The sequence below is a fragment of the Pipistrellus hanaki genome, assembly GCF_964339955.1.
Source record: "Pipistrellus hanaki genome assembly, chromosome: 11".
Lineage (NCBI taxonomy): Eukaryota > Metazoa > Chordata > Mammalia > Chiroptera > Vespertilionidae > Pipistrellus > Pipistrellus hanaki.
Genome location: NC_140513.1, coordinates 58006381 through 58026943, shown reverse-complemented (window position 1 = coordinate 58026943; position 20563 = coordinate 58006381).

Sequence of the window (20563 nt, the reverse complement as noted above, 5' to 3'; positions counted from 1 at the left end):
GTTGGGTTTAGTGTTCATTTTGGGCATGGCATGTGTATTTACTTACTATTTGATGTTATGGTATCATAGAGCCATCAGATAATTGCAGATGTTTTATTTGGAAGATACCATAGGTTTCGAGGAAGACATCCAGTGTTTCATGGAGCACCCAGCACTTGCGGGGCCCCTGACAGTTCTGTGACATGAGTTGTCCCTTCCACTCTGACAGCTGAGGAAATAGGCTTACATCAGTTCCCGAGATTTCTTTGCAGAGCAGAGATTGAAATTTGGGTTAGAACGTGGAGTCTCAACACTGCCAACATACTGAATGTTGAGCCTTATTTTGTTGAGAGCTACGTAAAAGAGACTTGAATCTGTGGTAGCCGTGAAAAGTGAAAATGCCTAATGCCTACCTCAGGATTTTAAAATTTTAAATGTGTAATTTAATTGGATCCACATGACCTTGTGAAGTGGACAGGGCAGGTGCTTACATACTGATTTGCTGGTGGAGTGGGTGGGTGGGTAAGAATCTGAAACTCGGAGAGGCCAGGACTTGCTGAATTTAACAAGGGTAGTGAATGGCAGAGACGAAGGCCAAGCACTCCTGTGGACTCCGAACCTGGCATGCTTTCTCAGGCCTGCCCTCCCTGCTGGCTAAAAGTGTGTGTAAAAGAGGCTGGACACATCATTAAGCAGAGTGTCTCAGGGTTTTGTGGCAGTTTGTAAAAAAGCTTGTGAAATATACCTTTCCTCCCTCTCCCCCCATCCCATATAAACCATCTCTGGCAGGAAGCTGTGTGCTGCGGAGGACCACCTGGTGAAATGTGTGGTGACTTAGGGCCTGATCTAATACTATTTAATGCCATTGTCTTCAGAGCTTAATTTTCCTGAAGGGAAAAAGGTTTTTAAATGTGCTCCCCTTTTGACTTTTGTTATTTTTAATATATATTCTTACTGATTTCAGAGAGGGAGAGAGAATCATTGATTGGCTGTCTCCTGCACACCCATTCCCCTCCAGGCCCCCAGAGACAGAGCCCACAACCCGTGCCCCCAACAGGGAATCCAGCTGTGACCCCCTGCTTCATAGGTTGATGCTCAACCACTGAGCAACACTGGTGGGGCTGCCCTCCCCTTTTTAGAGTTAAGTTTTCTTTCCAGTGGATTGATCATGCTTACTGTAAAAGTTTGTAATCTTATGTTACAGTTACTGTTTGCTAAATCTTTAATTTGTGTGTGTGTGTGTGTACATAAAAAAGAGCCCTTACTCACCATAGAACATTTTAGCCTTTTTGCTGGAGAGACCTTTAGAGTTTGAAGGTAGTGTCCAGTGTGAACACTGTGTCTTTAATGGTGAATGTCACAGGGGTGGGTTTTTTCTCCCTGGAGGGTGACTTTGCTTTCATCATGACACATCATCAGACCCAAGTGTCTGGCTCTACCTAGTCATGTGTGTGGGTGTGCGCTTCCTGTCTGGTCCACCAAGCTTGGGGAATGACTTGTGACCCTGCCCCGAGAGCCTGCTGGAGAGGGCTGGCAGACTCTCCTGTCCTGCCGTGAGTCCCTCAGGCTGGGGAGGGAAGACAGATGGTTGAGCTAAACTCGGAGCCACCTCTCTACGTCACAGTGAAAAATGACCAGCCTTCGGTAAGTGGAAATCAGAGCCCATGCACTTTTAAAGTCTGAGAAACAGGACACTGAAACAAGCACGGAGTGAAGAAGGGGAGGAAATCCTTTCATAAGTGACCAACCTGTCTTTGTTGGTACTTTCTGTGCTTACTAGTAGGAAAATTCCTCGTGTACATATTTGTTCATCTGTATAGTCAATATGCGTGGACTTTTGGGACTGAGCACTAATCTTCTGTGCCCTTTGGATATAAATAACCTCTCTAAATGCCGAGACTGTGAGGCTAGATCACCCAATACAGATGCAGAGCCACATTCTGTACTGTGAGCAGCAGGAGGCCCTCCCTGCTCACAGTCCTTCAAGGTTGTCTGCATCCCATGACTCAAGCTGAGGCCATGGTGTCTGCAATCCTTGTGGCCCAGGCTTTCGCACCATTGGTACCAAATTCAGTCAGTCTGTAAGTGGGGCTAGTCAGGGAAAGCTACAACATGGAAGCAAGTTGGTAGAGAGCAGAAAAGCAGGTGGGCAGAGTAGCTGAGTCCCAGCTGTCATGTCATATGAATGAAGACTCTTGAACTTGGGTTTCCTAACTCCTGTAAGATTCCTATCTTCCTCATTACCTTTCACATGCTATGGTAACACTTGTTTAAACTGGCCCTCTTCAGGTGCTGTCCTTGGTACTGGAGTCTGAGTGCTTGGCTTTGAAGCCATCTGCCCTTTCCTAGTTGATGAGTTTTGGGGTGGGGTCCTCGCCCTCTGTAAGCATCAGTTTTCTTCCTCTATACAATGATAACAGTCCCTGCCTCAGAGTGTTAATACAGATGAGGCCCTTTGCCTAGTGCCTGGTACATAGTATGTGCTCAAAAAAGATTAGCTGCTGCTATTGCTATTACTCTTTTTATTGTCATTACTCAAAGGAAACTAATGATTATACTTCCCCACTATGCTGAGAGAGTGGGAAGTCCCAGGGCCATCATTGTTCAGATCTTGACCTCTGCTGAGATTGCACTGGGCCTTTAACCAGTGACATTAAATCGTACAAGGTTTTTCTTTCCTTTCCTTAGCTAAACCCCTTGAACTCTGACTGTTAGCCTGATCTTTGTCTATGAACCCGAGGCTGTTTTCAACTGCTCCTATTTGAGAAACATTAGCATACAAAGGCAGCCCCCACATCCCATGAGCTCAGTCTACTGAGGGAGTTGTCTTCCTTAAGCACATAGGCACTTTACATGTCTCTCTGCAACCAATTATAAAAAAAGAAAGGGGTTTTAATGATGTTCCATATTTTCCCAGCTAACCGTGGTTGATCACTGAAGTATGCAAACTGACTATATCTCTAGGTTCTCTCCTGCTGGTGCCTGGACCAGGTCGAGAAGGTGAACAGACAGGTTGTTTATCTCTGGACTGTTCACCTTTGGCTAAGCGCCCTGCTTGTGTGCAGGAAAGAGAAGTAAAATAATTATTGAGGAGAACTTCCCACTGTTCGTGCTGTGACCTCCTTCTCTGGCAGCCAACTTTTTTTAAACAAGCATCTTACTATTTCAGCAGATGGTGCTAAGGTTTGTGCAAGCAGCCCACAGTATTCCCAGTTCATTCCCACACTTCTGGATTCTTTGTAATTAGCTGACAACATGGATGCAACTGAGCTCAGATGGAAAGAGCTCCTTGGAGCTGGGAGGAGAGGCATCTGCTGAGGGTGTGGGGTGACCTTGCTGTGCTTTTAGGGAGCTGTCTAGGGGCTAGGGGGCGGGGAGCTCAGAGATTAGCAGTGGCTCCCAGCCGCTTTGATCTCTGCAGTGTTTTCTGTAGTCTGTCCTGGCTACCCATGCACGGCCAGGTACACTTCGAGTATTGAGTTCACTTACAAAGCCCTTTGTCATTTTTGTCCCGAGTCTGGTTTTCTTGAACATTGGCCCTCATTCCTTGGTTTATTTTTAGTTCATTGTGTTTTTAGTCCCTGTATTTTGTACATGTGTCTGGGGATCACATGTGGAAGGTGTTCCAATTTTGGAAAAAACACTGAGTTAGATTTTATAAATTAAGAACTAGTGTGTTCGTAAGAACATATTGTAAGGCTGAAGGGAAGGTAAGTGCTTGATGACAGCAGGTCAGTGACACCATTTCCTGACATTGCAGCACTTTTACCTTCCCTGTAGAAGGAAGTCCTTTTCTTCTGACCTCTGGTGTGATTGTGCTGGGCCTTTCAACAGTGACATGAAATCGTATAAGGCTTTTCTTTGCTTTCCTCAGCTAAGCTCCTTGAACTCTTATTGGTCTCATCTTCAACTCTGAACAACCCATTCGGTGCCTAAATAATGCTGGCTGGCAGTTATCTCTTGATTAATTGATGTGGCAGAGCATCATGGGAAGACACCTCTGTCATTTGAGGCAGCATCTCATCTCCTCCCTGGATGCTGCAGCTTGGGTGAGGCAGTGTTGGATGCCCTGCAGGTTACCCCACAGCTGGTTTGGGACCAAAGGTATTCTGTGCGTGGGAGTGTTCTAGTATTCTTAATGATAGGAACAGTGGATGTAGAATTCAGTAACATTTTTTCACTAAGAATTTTCCTTGTCTCCAAGTGGATGACTGAGAAGAAAGGCAAGGAAGATATCTTTCCCTCAAGACTGCTCCCAGCCTTCCCTGTGTTTCTTATTCCAACAGCAACTGTGATCTTAGGCGGAATGTGGCTAAAGAATGGCTGATAACCACACCTTAAGGACCTGCTGTGACTCAGGGACAGCTGAGTGATCTATGTGTATTTTCATTCAGTTCTCACAGTAACTCCACAGGTAACTTGGTTATGATATAGTTTAACAGATGAAGCTTGTGAGATTATCTGGATAGTATATAATAGAACTAGGACTTGAACCCAAGTCCATTGGACTTCAAAGCTGCCAGCTGAGGCCGAATGAAAAGAATCCTTCATGACTCTGTTTCTAAGTTTCCTAAATTTTCTTCTTTGTCCTTAATTTTGCCTACTCTTTATCTATGAACAGACCTAGTGTACACCCCACACACTGTAAAGCTGAATGAGGAATGAAACGGGGGGGAAACATCAGATCTAAGTTCATTAAGCTGGCAGATACATGGTTTGTTCTCAGGGAGAAAAACGCTTTAGGACAGTAGTGGGCAACCTCATTAGTCTCAATAGAGCCCAATATCAACAGTACAACAATTGAAATTTCTTTTGAGAGCCAAATTTTTTAAACTTAAATTATATAGGTAGGTGCATTGTTATTAACTTACTTAGGGTATTCTTAAGCTGGCTTTTGCTAAAAACTCAAGGGGCCAAGGAGCCACATATGGCTTGTGAGCTGAAGTTTGCCGACCACTGCTTTAGGACAAGGTGAGAATACTAAAGCGGAGTGAGAGTGGTTGAAGAGCAGGTGAAAGCATCGCTATGTCCAGTGGAGGCTGCTGCCAGCAGGTGAGGTGGTAACCATTGCTCCACCTGCCTTCTGCATGTGTCATGAAGGTCGGGGTGTTGCTTTTCTCACCTGAGAGGTTGACTGTCAGAGCAGCGAGTAAGTTCTTTGAAATGGAGTCTCTGATAGAGTGGTTAGCTATTCTGCTCTTTATCCTTGTAATTATCTTCTGTCCTTTTAATTATTTGAGATTTCTTGTCTCAAGGGCAGAATCGGAATGCTTGACTGGCATTTGGACAGAGAGTGAACACCTGAGGTTTGTGCCTTGGTACTTAGGATTCCCCTCCTGAATGTTGAGCAAATTCAAATGGCAAAGGTTCTCCTAAGGAATCCTTTTTGGCCAGATGGAGCAGGGCTACATTTCCAAAATTAGTGCTGCACAGAGAATTCTCTCTCACGGACTAATTCTTCTCCCCTCTCTCAGGACCATCTGTCTCATGGGCAGAAGAAAAATAGGCATCTGCTCGGATCTGCAGGGTTGCCACCTGGACCCGTTCCTATAGAGTTGCCAAGTGGAGGGTTGTGCTGTCTTTGGGCCAACCCAAAGCCTTAGATTCTGGGTCTTCAGTGAAGAATTATAGAATCAAGACAAAATAATTTTGATCCAGAGCCTGGTTTTGTAGAGCAAAGATTGGTGAATGAGTCATCATCCCAGATCGGGGATCAGCAGACTTTTTCTATCAAGAGCGAGCAGATAACAATGTCCTTGTAGGCCATGTGATCTCTGTCACAACTGCAGGCCATGTGATCTCTGTCACAACTGCAGGCCATGTGATCTCTGTCACAACTGCAGGTCATGTGATCTCTGTCACAACTGCAGGCCATGTGATCTCTCACAACTGCAGGTCATGTGATCTCTGTCACAAGTATTCAAATCTTCCATTGTAACACAAAAGCAGCCATTGATATATGTACACTAGAGGCCCTCAGCCCAGCCTGCACCCACTCCAATCTGGGACCCCTCAAGGGATGTCTGACTGCCCATTTAGGCCTGATCCCAAGGGCAGTCGGACATCCCTCTCACAATCCAGGACTGCTGGCTCCCAACTCCTCGCCTGCCTGCCTTCCTGATTTACCCTAACTGCTTCTGCCTGCCAGCCTGATCACCCCCTAACCACTCCCAAGCCAGCCTGATTGATGCCTAACTGTTCCCCTGCCAGCCTCATAGCCCCTAACTGCCTTTCCCTGCAGGCCTAGGTCTTCCCTGCTGGCCATCTTGTTGTGGCTATCTTGTGTCCACATGGGGGAAGCCATCTTGAGTGTTGGAGTGATGGTCAATTTGCATATTACTCTTTTATTAGATAGGATGAGTGGTCATGACTATGTCCCAACAAATCTTTATTGAGTAAAAGAGGTGGCTGGCAAGACTTGGGCTGCAGGCCATGGTGTGTTGACCATATTTTAGACCACCAGAATTCAGTGTAGGAGATAATTCCTTCATAGGATTTGGGTTCATGCAGTGTGGTTGTCGAGGCTGATGCTGTAAAGTTTATACTCTTGGATTCTTAGATTTCTAAAGGTAGTTTTGCCCTCCGCCTTCATGATGTCCACTGTTCTATGCCATTCTGGTTATTTGGAAGTAATTTCATCATTAACACGACTCCAGAAGAGTACAGGATGTCTTTGAAAGTCAGTCTCAGCACATCAACTTAGACGTTCCGCTTCTGAACTGAGGGGTCCAGCTTAGCCTGGACATCCTTGGAGTGCTGACTGAAGGCAGGCATGTGGAGCAGACAATTACTTCTCAACCCTGCCTCCACAGGAGTTGGAGTTCTTCATCACGAAACTAATGACTTGCTTCTAAGGATGCTGTGGGTGGTTCAGCTTATTGCAATCACTGTGATGGATTTAGGTCCTGTAACTTGGTTCCCTTCCCCCTCTTGGCTCTGAGAGGATACATTGAAGGAAAAAGGCTGCAGATGTGAGCCACCAAAATAAACATACTTATGACAGAACTAACGCTTCCTGTTTCCTGGTTTGGGCGTAAATGCTTCACATCAGACTGATGGCTAACTTGTCTAGGCAAGTGAATTAGAAATGGTTTACAAGCTAGAATGTGAATATCAGTGAAATATATCAGCATTATTTTGCATCATTTCCTCTCTCTTCCTTCTCCCTGGGGAGGGGTTATAATTGTGTCCATCTGAACGTCGTTTCCTTTTACTGCTCAATTTAAAGAGACAGTGACTTATTAGACATGTGCAAGTGCTGGCCTGTTTATTTGTGATCAGGAATATGTGGTGTGGAGAATTCCTTTTTGCTAAGTGGCTGAGAGGCAGCATACACGTGTGCATTGCTTTTAAGACGTACTTTCTTTGATCGGAGGAGTCAAACAATTGGGCAACTGCTTGTGTCCCACTTAAAATACACATCTCATTGTTAGAGATACATGGACACCTTAAATGCTCATAGCTTGTTTTTACTGGGAGACTTCACATAACAGGGAAGAACGGGTGAGAAAGGAAGAAAGGAAGGAACTGTAGTGAGTAGAGGGATGAATATGGGCATATTTTCTGCCATCTTATATCTAGCTTTCAGGCACCACTCATTGATGTTAATAGAGTTTATACAGTGGTCTCATGAAAAATAGTACATGGTGTCATCACTGCCGTACTCTGCTCTGTGTACTGTGTAAACTCAGTGTTGCACTGGCACGCTCACAGGTGTCTGTCCAGCCCTCAGAGGACCAGCTGAGGTTGCTATCTGATAGAAGGTAGGAAGAGGAGAGTGGAGGAAATTGTGTAAATACTGTTTATTTTCTTTAGTATTTCCTTCAGTGTGGGGGTAAGAGTTGTGGAAAATGAGGAAATATGAGTAAGTACAGTGGGATCGGCTTATCATGGAAAACAGTTGCCTGAGATTGCTGGGATTTAATGATGAGATCCTCCACAGCTTAAGATGATGGAAAGACAAAAAGGCCATCGCAGTTCGGAACGGTGAGGGAGGTGTACCAGGTGCTGTGGAGGCGCAGGAGGGGCTTCTAACTCAGCCCCAAAGAGACCCATGTCTTCCTGGCAGAAGTCAAAGGGGAGCCGAGATGCGGGGGAACTAGCTGGGCACCAGTGTGAAGTGGGGAGAGGCATGCCGTGTGCAGGGCCTGGCCTGTCTCTGCAGACCTGAGAACGAAGGGATGTGAGTTTGAGAACTTCCCGAGAGTTCTTTTTAGCTGGAGCCTGGGGACAAGAGGGGGAAGAAGTGAGAGACTAGGCTTTCAGGTGTGAACATGGGCCCCGTTTTGAAACACCATGTTAAAAAGTGGCTGTTTTATCCAGGGCCAGTGGCATCCCTCGAAGAGTTTTAAGCAGGGGAGTGATGCAGTTAGTTTTGATCAGTTTAGAAAACAGGGATGAAGGATTGGGAGGGCAGTAAAGATGGGAAGCAAGGACATCTGCCAGATCTTGCTGTGAAGCAAATGAGAGAGGATGGGATTGGATTCTGAAACCTGTATAACTAGAAATTAGTGGCTGTAGAAACTTTCTAAAAATTATATTCAAAATAAGAGCAAAGGAAAGGTAGGCGTTTGGATGAGGGTGAGATTTTGAACTTTGTTTTGACATACATTCAGTTACTCACATCCGGAGACGGGGAGCAGTGGGGAGACCCAGGGTTGCAGGGAGGAGAGGAGTTGGCTGTATGGTATCACAGCCATCACAGCTCTCCTGGAAGAGGCCGAAACTGACAGGTGTAGGAAGTGTCCAGAGGTGGAGCAAGGGACCCAGTTAGGTCCTCCCTTTTTCTTCTCTCCCCTCCTCAGATGGGGCAGACTCATGGAGCAGAGTCAATAGCCTGTATGTTCCTCACCTTCTCTGTGGTGGTGCATGTGTGCCTCATGCATCCCCGAAGTTTAACATCGAACACAATTAACTGGAAGCGGAATCTGTTTGTGCTCCTAATCCACGCAGGCAGTTTCCCACGCTAACAGAGCTTTCACAGCTGAGCAGGACGGATCTCTTGTGTTCCTGAGTATGATTGGTGATTAAAATCACCCTTTTGCAGAGTTCCCCACGGGTGCTGTCTGCAGAGAAGAATAAAGGGCCCTGCACAGAAATATGAAGATACTGGGCCAGTCCTGCCCCAACGCCAGTTATGACCTCAAACTTGGGAACAGGCCTCTGGGACCTCGGTGCTCCCCGGGGGCCGGGCGGCCTCCCACAGGGCCCTGTGCAACTGAACTGTGATCTGTTGTGACTGATCCCTCATGCAAGTGTTAACAGCGGCCACTTGCCATGAGTGGGGGAGTGAGGGTGAATGTTGTTTATCCAGACAAGAAGTGATACCGAAATGAGACTGGAGGTGCGATTCTCATTTGCACCTCCATTTCGTTGGCCTGGGGGAAGCTCACTTCCTTGTCCTTATTCCTGAATATATATAGTGACGGGGGAGGCCTCCCGAATGTGCTGCTGACAGATGTGGCAGCCGCACTTCTGTGCGCCCCTCGCTCTGCTCATTCATGCCCCCCCACACACACACATCGCCGTGGGCTTTGAGAAAAGGCCCTTGCCAAACTGCCCCACATCCCAGCAAGGACGAAACAGGCATCGCAATGCCACGAGCATGTCGAAATGTGTTCACTGTCCCGTGTGCTTTCTGTGTGGCCATACTGTGTTGCACCCTGTCCTGTGCAAAGCCTGCTTCCGATGGAAAGGTAGGGAATGGTGAAGAGTGTGTGTGTGTGACAGAAGAGTCTCTGACACTTTTAAGTGGCCTATCCCAGAGATTCCGAAAGTTTGTTCCACGCAACACGGGCCCTGCACGGCACGTTGCTCTTTATGAAAAAGAATTCAGGGGTTAAGCTTTAAGGGATCCAGAGCACATGTGAGAGATTTAAAGGCCCAGAGGAATTCTGCAGGAAAGTGTCCCTTCTTAACTCTTGTTTCACTCTGAACCTCCTGATCAGAGAGAGCGTCTAGCCCTCCATGTAATGAATTATGCTGCTGGGTATGCTGACCGGCTCTGACTGATACACATTTCCTGTTACATCGATGGGGCTTTCGTGGCCTTGAACTCTTGGAAAGGCCCGTGGGACCTTTGTTGTGGAAGCAAGGTCAAGAGGCAGCTGGTGCTCAGTAAGAATGCCCATGGCACTGATTACTGTTACTGTGGTCATCGGCTTTAAACTTCCCCATCCTAAGACAAATGTAAGGTTGGGGAATGATGTATCATTGGAATCAAACTGACACCGCTGCCTTTCTCACGCAGGCTTGACGAGATTGGGGCAAGTCCTGCTAGGAGCCACATCTTAGCTGCCATTGAAGGCTTCGCTGGCCAGACGCTGAGGAGTGCTTAGACCCCGTAGTTGTCTTCCCTGTTGTTAGGATTCCTGTTGGAGGTTTACAAATTGAGACCTGCCTCCATCTCTAGCCCTTCCTGTGGATTGTGGAAATAAAGCTTGAGGAGATGCATGATCAATGACTGCCCTCCTTCCTGTGTGACTTTTAGCAGTAGCTCACTAGTCGTAGGCACCTGCTAGAGGTAGGGGGAAGTGACCGGGCAAAAACAACTGCTAGGCAAATAAAAAACTATTATATTTGAAGAACTACAACACAAACTGCACAGCAGCACCCTGTGAAAATGCAGGGCTGCAAAGCACGCTTCTGGAGAACAGGCTTTGTGGCCAGCGCTTCATCACTAGAGTGTCGCCCACATCCCTAGCTCCCGTTCTGCGGTGTGACCGCACCCAGTGGAACCTCAGAGAGAGGAAAAACAGCCTGCGTCGTGGGGTCTGGAGCTAGCCGGGGAGGAACGGTGCCTGCAGTTTTGCTCTGGTTGCTGTTCTGAAGTTTGCACCTCCAGGTGCTGCTCTGTGAAGGAAACTGAATTCCAATGGGGACATGCCCAGATGCCAGTCACTGGTAAATCGAGGATCTTCTCCAGAGATCCTGGGGAGGCATCGCCACTGATCCTCCAGTAGCCTGTGCGCAGGCAGTGGGAGAGATGGGGATCAAAATAACTGCCTTGTTTTTCCAAAACAGCCCCCTGGGGCATGCAATTCACACTGGCAATGTGAAAGGATTAAGCCTCTCTCAGCAGAGCAGGCAGTGGTGTTCTCCTTACTTTGGGGGGGGGGGAAATTGTGCAGGAGATGAACACATTTCATGCTCCAGGCACACTTTCTGCGTTACAGGGCCAGGTGAGCAGACTCTTTCCCCGGCCCATGCAGGAGCCGGGATCTGGGGGGGTCTGATTTTCCGGGTGACAAAGCGGTTCTAGCAAAGAGAGGTTTCCCAGGGCCCGGTTCCTGGACTTGCCGGCAGGTTTCGGGCTGTGTCTGGCCTTGTTTGGGTGCAGGGAGATAGCTCACTAACTGGCCCTGACAGGTTATTTTATCTCCAATTGAGTTGTAGCGTGCCCTGCGATCACACCGTTCTGCCTACATTGAAGATGCTCTCTCTGTTGCAGCTTGTGAAGCAGGAGCTGGACCACAGGAGCGAGAAGCCGGTCTGCTCCACAGGAACCAGCTACAGACAAATCAGCGAGTGTCCGTCCTGCTTCCACGTTGCGCTCTGTCCTGGGGAGGTCTGGCTCTCTGGGCGGCCAAGGTGAGGACCAGAAAGCAAGCCCTGCCTGGGGGGAACGTGCCAAAGGTAGCAGAAAGTGAGAGGGCAAAAAACAATTGCTAGTAGAAGATAACATCAAGCCGATGAGCTCTCAGATCCTGCGTTTCTAAGCAAAGACTCTCATTAAAGAGTGTGCCCGTTAATTCTCTCCCCTGCCACGGGTCCGCACTGTTACCGTTTCCCCGAAAATAAGACAGTGTCTTATATTAATTTTTGCTCCCAAAGATGCCCTAGGTCTTATTTTCAGGGGATGTCTTATTTTTCCATGAAGAAGAATACGGTACACATTTATTGTTAAATGAAAATAAAGGAAATTTATTACCTGTATACGGTACAGTAGTACGGTAGTTGTCAACACAAATCAGACAAACTGTGAATCCTACAATATCAAAAATTTACTCATTTATTCAATGACAATCATGTCATCATCATCTGGAACATCATTAGAACCATCCAATTCCTGAATTTCCTGGTGAATTTCTTGTGACTCCATTTCTTTCAGAATCAGTGGACCAAATCTCTCATGTTTAGCAATAGCACTGTCTTTCAATGAGTACTTCTTGTCAAGGTAGCCTGCTCGCAGTGCATTTGCAATGCAACTGTCAGTGATTTTCTCCCATGAATTCTTCATCCAAGTCACAACTTCTTGCAGTTTAGGTTTCACAGAGTTTCCACGCTGATTTCTCTCCATTCTATTTTCAATGTAGTCATTAATTTCCATGCGCAAATTGTCTTTGAATGGCTTGTTTATTGCAATATCAAGAGTCTGGAGATAGGCCTTCATTCCTGCGGGAATCATTATCTGATCTATTTTTCTTTCGTAAATTATTTTTCTTTCGTAAATTAATTTTCATTCTGAGACAGAGCCTGGGGGGGGCTGCTTATTTTCAGGGGGATGCCATATATTTCACTCAGAAGGAAACCTGTAAGTAGGACTTATTTTTGGAGGATGTCTTATTTTCGGGGAAACATGGTACTTCCGGGTCTTGCTGACTCAGGCGAAGCCGCAGGCTGAATGAAGAAGATGGCAGATAAGTTGATTTCATTCAGCAAACCTTTAAGTACCTGCTGTGTGCTGAAAACAGGAAGTCCCTAGAACCTCCAGCTGGTAGACAGTCCCTACCATGGATTGGGTGGGTTGCTGACTTACCTGTTAACACAGATTATCAGTGTGAATACCAGTCAACTAGGAAGAATAGCCCCTTGTGAGAACAAGTCTCTGTTTCGGTGATGGCCTCAGAGAACAAGAACAACATAAAGATGGCCGAGGACTTTACTGTGGGGTAGGGAACAGGCACCATCTTATGGGGTGACCTTTATCATCACCAAGATCCTTTTGTTCACATACTATTGTTTTCTAATAAAGCAGATAGAAGATCCAAGGAAGAGAGCAAAGGGATGCAAACTCCGGGTTATTAATGTATTCCACAATATTGATTAAAAACTTACGCCCGGCCCTATCCTAGGATCCAAGGGTACTGAAGAGCACAAATATGGTGTCGCCCTAATAAATAGGATATGACTAAGTACATAATCAGAATCATCACTCCCTTACTGGTTGTGGTAACATTTTTGAAGGAAACAAGAGACTGGGATGGAGAATCATTGGCAGAGGGTGAGAGGAAACCATTTTCAAAGGTTATCAGACAAGGAGACATTTAAGCTGAGACTCGTGTAAGAAGGAAGTTGTAAAAGAGTGTGAAAAAGAATATTCCAGAAACAGGAAACAAGCAAAGCATTCTTGTGTTTGTTGAAGTGAAAGTGAGAAAGTGTGACCATTTATTGCTATACTAGGGTTCTCCAGAGAAACAACCAGTACATCTGTGTGTGTGTGTGTGTGTGTGTGTGTTTATTTTATAAAGAGTTGGTTCTGTGGTGATGGAGGGGGGCATACCCCCCAGGGTCTGCAGGATGAGTTGGCAAGCCAGAGACCCAGGAAGAGGGGGAGGGTAGTTTTAGTTGAAGACTGGCAGGCTTGAGGCCCTGACTAGTACAGGTCTCAGCTCCAAGCAGGCCGAAGCTTCCTCCTACTCACCTGAGGGTCAGCATTCTTGGTCTCTGGTATTCACACTGGTTGGACTGGTATTCACACTGAGGACCTGTGTTAACAGGTAAATTACCAACCCACGCAATCCATGGTAGGGACAGGCCTTCGACTGATTGGATGAGGCCCACCCTCACTAGGGAGGGAGTGACGGTTCATTTTATGTGTCAACCTGACTGGACCACAGGATGCTCAGCTCTCTGGCTAAACCTTCTTCCTGGATGTGTAAGTGATGGCATTTCCAGAGTAGATGAGCATTCAGATTGGTGGCTTGAATAACGTAAATCGCCGTCCTCGGTCTGGGTGACAACCCGCTGTGGGCCCAAATAGAACAAAAAACTAGAGGAAGGTCGAATTCTTTCTCTCTGCCTCATTGGTGCATCTGTCTTTTCCTGCCCTTGGACTGGGGCTTAGATCTTGGGACTTCACAGCCTTCATATTCCCACTAGCCATTTCCTTATAATAAGTCTCATTTTATATATGTAACTTAGTGACATACATAATTTATTCTGTTTCTCTGGAGAACCCTGAGTGACACAGAGGACAATCTGCTTTACTCAGTCAACTGACTCAAATGTTAATCTCATCCAAAAACATCCTCACAGACACAAGAATGTTTGGCCAGATGTCTGGGCGCCCTGTGGCCCAGGCAAGCTGATGTAAAATTAACTGTCACATAAGGTCAGAAAGGAGGAGAGGGGCACGGATGAGGTAGGGGAGAGAGGCAGGACCCATGAGTCCCGGTAAGGCATTTGGAGCTTATTCTGGCTGCCTAGCGCCCATCTTCTTCTGGAAGCCCATGGCTGTTGGTGCTGGCCAGAGAGCAGGGAAGGGCGATGGGAGAACAGACGAGGAGGTGGAGACACGCGGGCTCTGCAGGAATATTTTGGAGGCTTGGGCCTGGGGAGGGAACAGCGTGACTCCGGAATGACCAAGCCTGTGGAGGAGGGCTCGGAGCTGTGCCTCCTCTGTGTAGGATGCTGCACGTGACATTGTCTCATTCCCTCATTTGGAATCGGCAGTCCGTAGCCCCCTGGTTTTGCATGTCTCATGAGAATGCTCTTTATGTTTTGAAGGGTTCAAAAAAATCAGTATTTTGTGGCCTGCAAAAATTATAGGAAGTTCAAGATTTCACTGAACACGATTTTATGGGAATACAGCCTTGCTTGTGGCTCATTTGTTTACCTTGTGTCTGTAGATGCATTTGTGCTAGAACAGTGGAGTCGATTAGATGCAACCAAGACTCTGTAGCCTGCAAAACAGTATTTATCACTGGCCTGTTGCAGAAAGTTTGCCAGCATCTGTGCTAGTTTATTCCGCGGTCTCGGCAAAACCGTGTAGGCAGTCATAGTTCATTGCATCTAACCCGTAGGTGCCTCTTGGCAGAGCTGTTACAGTAGGTGGTCAGCTAATGAGATGTTAACAGAAGAGAAGGCAACCAAACTTTCTAAGCCTAAGCCTGGTTAAGTCTGGAAGTTACAGCTTCAGACACTCCAGGGGACAGCCAAAGGGACTGGATCCCTGGGCAGGCAGGAAGACGGCTTGGCTTTCCAGTCTCCAGGGGGTTGGGTAAACTGCGCTTCCCTGGACTATGGGCTGTGGGGGAGTGGGGTGAGGATGGAGGAATAAAACAGTAGGGGAAATTCCTCTGCTGAGGCATGTGCAGAAGGGGCTAAAATGGTGACATAAAGGGGAGGAATCTTAATCTAGGGAAAGGATCGGATAGGACAGTGGTCAGCAAACTGCAGCTCGCAAGCCACATGTGGCTCCTTGGCCCCTTGAGTTTTTAGCAAAGGCCAGTTTAGTAGTACCCTAATTAAGTTAATAACAATGTACCTGCCTGTATAGTTTTAAAAATGTGGCTCTCAAAAGAAATTTCGATCATTGTACTGTTGACATTTGGCTCTTGTTGACTAATGAGTTTGCCGACCACTGGGATAGCATAAGGCTGTGAAACCCCAGGAGATCCAGAAAAGGGATTGGATGGAGGAGGGCCCAGCACAAGCCCACTTAGAGCCAGGAAAGAGTTTGGTTAGCTAGGAAGAAAGCTTACTCCTTCCCAGACCCCAAGAAGATTTAGTCAAAGTTGAACGAAGGCCTGGGGTGTGTTCTGTTGGTTGGGGCTCTCCCTGTGGCAGCCTCGCAGGCCTTGTGCAGCACCCACTGGCGGCATTGGGCTGCTCAGCTCGCTCTGAGTGCCCGGTCATGGCATCTCTGGCCCTGATCCTCCTGTGGCTCGTGAGAACCGTGCAGCTGTAGGCCCAGAGCCTGGTCTTGTCCTGCAGCCAGTCAGGCACCTGGCAGTCCTTTGTGTCCGCCCCAATGAGCCTTACCAGCATTCCCCGTCCTCCTGAGCGCGGGTCCCGAATGGGTTCCTTGCAACTCTGTGGAAGATTCCTGCTTCCTGTTGTCACAGGTGTGAGTTTCTCTGTCCGCAGCCTGAAGAAAGCCAGCCTTAAAGAAGCCTGCTGTGTGGGTCCCGGGAGGGCCCGCTGGGCGGTGTCAGGAGCCCAGCTAGAGGTGTAGGCTGCCCTGAGCACAGAGGAGCAGAGGGGCAGAGGTGAGGGGCAGAGAGGCAGAGGCGCAGTGACAGCAGCTCAAAGTTCTTCTCTTATTGAGGTTTAAATGCTCAGAGATGGTCTCCTGCCTTCGTTCAGCAGATCTGGCCCCGAGAGGTCAGGTTCTGCATGGAGCCTGGAGCTCGTGCCTCCACACAGGCCTGGGGCTTCCTCTTGGCCACTCCAACAGAGAGCCTCCGAGCCCCCGGGAGACTGCTACTGTGTGGTACATACCTCCCACAGGAAGAAATTGGACACCTGTACCGTTTCCTCCTTTGGGGAACAGATCTGAGCATTTATTGTTTGGACACAATTTCCTAAAACAGATGTTGTTTGAAATTTACATGATTAGAGTGTGTTTATTCACATAAATGTGAATGCAACATCATGATAATTCAAGGTCACAGAAGCCTAGAGTGGCTTATTGGTGGAGGGTCTCAGCCGACCACCTTCGCTGTGTGGAGGCTTGTGGTGCGAGGAAGGTGTGGAAGCGGGTGGGGAGTTGTGCAGCCCAGCACCCTAAGCACAGTGGCTTGTTTGCAGTGATCTTTGCTCTCAATGACCTTTGCTCATGGAGAGGGCATTTGGAGGGCTTCGTGTCTGCAAGCTCTGTGAGTCACTTTGAGGGACACGGGATGGGAGTCCTGCTGGCAGAGCCGTGGCGGAACAGCTCTGATGGCTGAGCCAGTGCACGCAGGCTCAGGCGTCACCTTTGAAGTCGGACAGGAGGTTTCCCGGCCGCTGGCCACGTGGGTGCCGCTGACAATGTTCCTCCAGCAGCGCCAGCACTTCTGTAAGGAGGTTGAACGTTTCTTTCCACCGCCGTTGACTTCCTCTTTCTTTTCTTCGTGACCTGAAGTCCCATTTCGCCTTGGCTTAACACCTTTGGAGAAATCGGAAAAGAATATGGAACAGGAAGCATTCTTAAAAAAAAAAAAAAAAATCTGCCGCCCCAGCATCCGTTTTTCATACTGTGCTAATCACTTTTGAATACATTGCACAGATGGTAGGTTGTATTTTTGCGGAGGATTTTTTTTTTCCAAGCCAAGTTCATAGACATGATCTTGAATTTATAATATTGTATTCCTAAATGCCTTTTTTGGGCTGTCAAAATAGTGCTGTCTTTTAAAAGTACAATTAGTCTGGGTATGGCTGGTTATGTCTGCTTTCTTTATTTAAAAAAAAAAAAAGTATTTTTCCCTTCTTATAAAAGTAACATTTATTTTAGAAAATTGGGGAAAGAAGAAAAATTAAAAATGAGGGACAATAAAGTGGTTTAAGTATAATCATTAAAAATAACCACCACCTCTTATTCCCCCACCTCAGTGGTCATCAAACCGCAGCTCTTGAGCCACATGCGGCTCTTTGGCCCCTTGAGTGTGGCTCTTCCACAAAACACCACGACCTTGGCTAGTCTATTTTGAAGAAGTGGCTTTAGAAGAAGTTAAAGTTTAAAAAATATGGCTCTCAAAAGAAATTTCAATTGTTGTAACTGTTGATATTTGGCTCTGTTGACTAATGAGTTTGCCGACCACTGCACCACCTGTTTTTTGTTTTCTTTGTTTATTGTTGTTGTTGTTCTTTTGGTTGTACAAGGAGCACCATGCTGGAAGTTCACTTCCATCTTAATTGGTTTTGTGTGTCACACACACAGGGAACAAAACATCTGGCTTGGAGAACAGATGAATAGGAGACGTGATTGTGTGAAGGTTGCAGAATAGACTGAAAGACCATGGGCTTTAAAGACAGCGGTTCTGGATTTAGTTTAAGAATTAGAGTTACATTGTGTGCTCTAGGAAACTGACTTGCCTGCATTTTACCTGTTAAGCAAGGAGGGCTTATTTTGGGAGATGCTACAGGAAGGGCCTCCAGTCCTGCCTCGGGGGTCCCCCTGGCTCGTGTGGTGGCAGAGGGTACTGAGGCTCTCCCCTCCTGAGTGCCCACTGCATGCAGACCTGGTTCAGTGGCAGGCTTGTATTGAAAAGGGCCATACAGTGAATATCTTGGGCTTTGTGGACCGATGGTATAATTCAGGGACTTATCCCTTAAAATGTAACTGTTTGAGAATGTACAAAGAGAACGTTCTTAGGTCATAGGCTGTATGAAAACAGGCAGTGGGCCCGTTCTAAGACACCTTCACATATTGTAATCTTCACGACCCTGGAGGAGGTCACACTCCCAACCCTTCTTGGACCCCAGACTCACACTGGATCCTACTTCGGTGTGGAACACCCTCTTTCCCTCCTTGAAGGTCAGTGTAATTCATGTAACTCCCTAGCCCACGTGTCCCTCACTCTGCACCCTCAGCTTCGCCCCTCTTTTCTGTGGCCTTCACCCCCTTCCTTCCCTCACCCTTCACCCACCAGGCTGTCTCCCTCCTGAGGGCTGATCTCTCTTTTAAAACTGCCCGCCCTGGGTGCTTAGCTGACTCTTTATCCTCCACGTCTCAGTTCAGATGTTAGAATCCTTCTTAAAATACTTGTCCTTGTGTCCTAGGCATTGCCACATCATCATTTACTTTCAGACCCTTTCTTCCCTCCTCTTCCTAGCTTCCATCCCATTCAGCATTGTCTTCTGGTGTGCCTCTGCTCCCCTGTGGGTCTGCAGGAGCATATAAGCTCTTCTTCCTCGGGGGCAGGGCCAGGGCTTTGTCCTTTTCGAGGCTGCATTCCCAGGGCCAGGACAGCAGCTGCAACGGAACAGGTGTCTGGTCCCCCTCAGTGTCCTCCTTTTTTCAGAAACCAGTGACATGGCCAGTGTGGTGCTCCCACATCCAGGTAGGTCTCCGTGTGGCTGGTGTCTCATTGTTTTCCTGTGGCTAGAAGGGCCGTCTGTGACTGGGTAAGCCCAGCACCTGAGGAAGAGAGCCGGTCTCTCCCAGGATGGGAGGTGTGAGGTGTGAGCCTCAGGAGCCCACAGCCACCAGGACCTCTGTGTGAGGTGGAACTGCCGTCTTGGGGAGAGACTTGCCCACAGAATCCGTTCTTGGCTCCAATGTTGCAAAAGCTGAGGATAGTGCTGCTCACGCCTTGAGACACCTGGGACCTTGGGAAGGTTCTGATTTAAATAATCTGGGCTGGGATCAAGATTCTGAACTCTCAGCTGCTTTTGCTCAACAAACCACTCACAGTAACACTGCCCTGGGTTTCTCTACCTTGGCACTGTGGATGTTTTGGACCAAATTATTATTTGTTTGGGGGTTTGGTTTTTTTGAGGGGGCACTATCATGTATGCTGTAGGCTTCTGCTTGAGCTAGTTTAGTTAAATATTTATGAACTTGTAATTGAATCCTACAACGGATGGCCATTGAAGTTTGTAGTTATTTGTGTGACTTTATTTATGTTGCCTGGTACTCTACCAAGCTCTAAATGTACATGCTGCGTATATTTTAGTATGATTTTAGTGCTTAGCATTGGGTTCAGTCTGTGGGAAGTAGTTGATAAATACTGACTGAATGAATGAAATTCTATAAAGGATGGTATGTACATCTTTTCTTTTTTGAGCCCTATAATGTATTTTAAAATGTTTTATTGACGTCTAATATATACAGGCATGGGCAAAAGTAGGTTTTCAGTTGTTCATAGGGAAGTAGCATAATAATTATGCAAGAATAAAATCTGTGTCTCGCCTACTCACAATTGGAAACCTACTTTTGTCCACCCCTGAAATCCTAATGAGTCCACATCAGTACACAGTTTGGTGGTGTTCACACTTTGCACCAAATCAGGAGCAGCATTCCAGAAGCTTCTCGTGTGCTCCCTTCTACTCTATAGTCTTTAAAAAATTTTCTTTCTCTTCCGTAATGAAAAGGGATGTTTGTATTGCTAAAAGGACAGAGAAGCAAACAGAAGAAATTATACTCTTATAGAAAATAAATGTTAACATTTTGATGTATTTTCTTTGACTTTTCAGTGCATATATGTGCACATAAATGCATTTGTCAAAGTAAAGTGGGATCACAAGATTCATACTGTACTACTTCTAGCTTTGCTCACTCAATACCAGGTGGTGAACATACTTCCATGTGCATCAGTGGAAATTTACATCTAATTCACTGTTGTAAAGGCACCATGGAATTCCATTGAGTGGATATACCACACTTCATGGCCATTTCTTTGAAAACTGGATAGGTAAGTGGTTTCTGTTTTTCACTTTTATTTTTCATTCTATCAACATGCAGTTGATACTTAAGATGACTTTTTTACTGTTATACTTGCAGAGTTAAAGTGAACCCTAACAAAACCTCTAATCCGCAAATTTGGTTGCTAGAGCCATTTTTAATTAACTAGTATACATGGTTAACTGTATACATAGAAATTGAGGTTAATGTGTGCTTTCAATCAAATAGTTAAAATGCACAGAAGGAATACAGTGA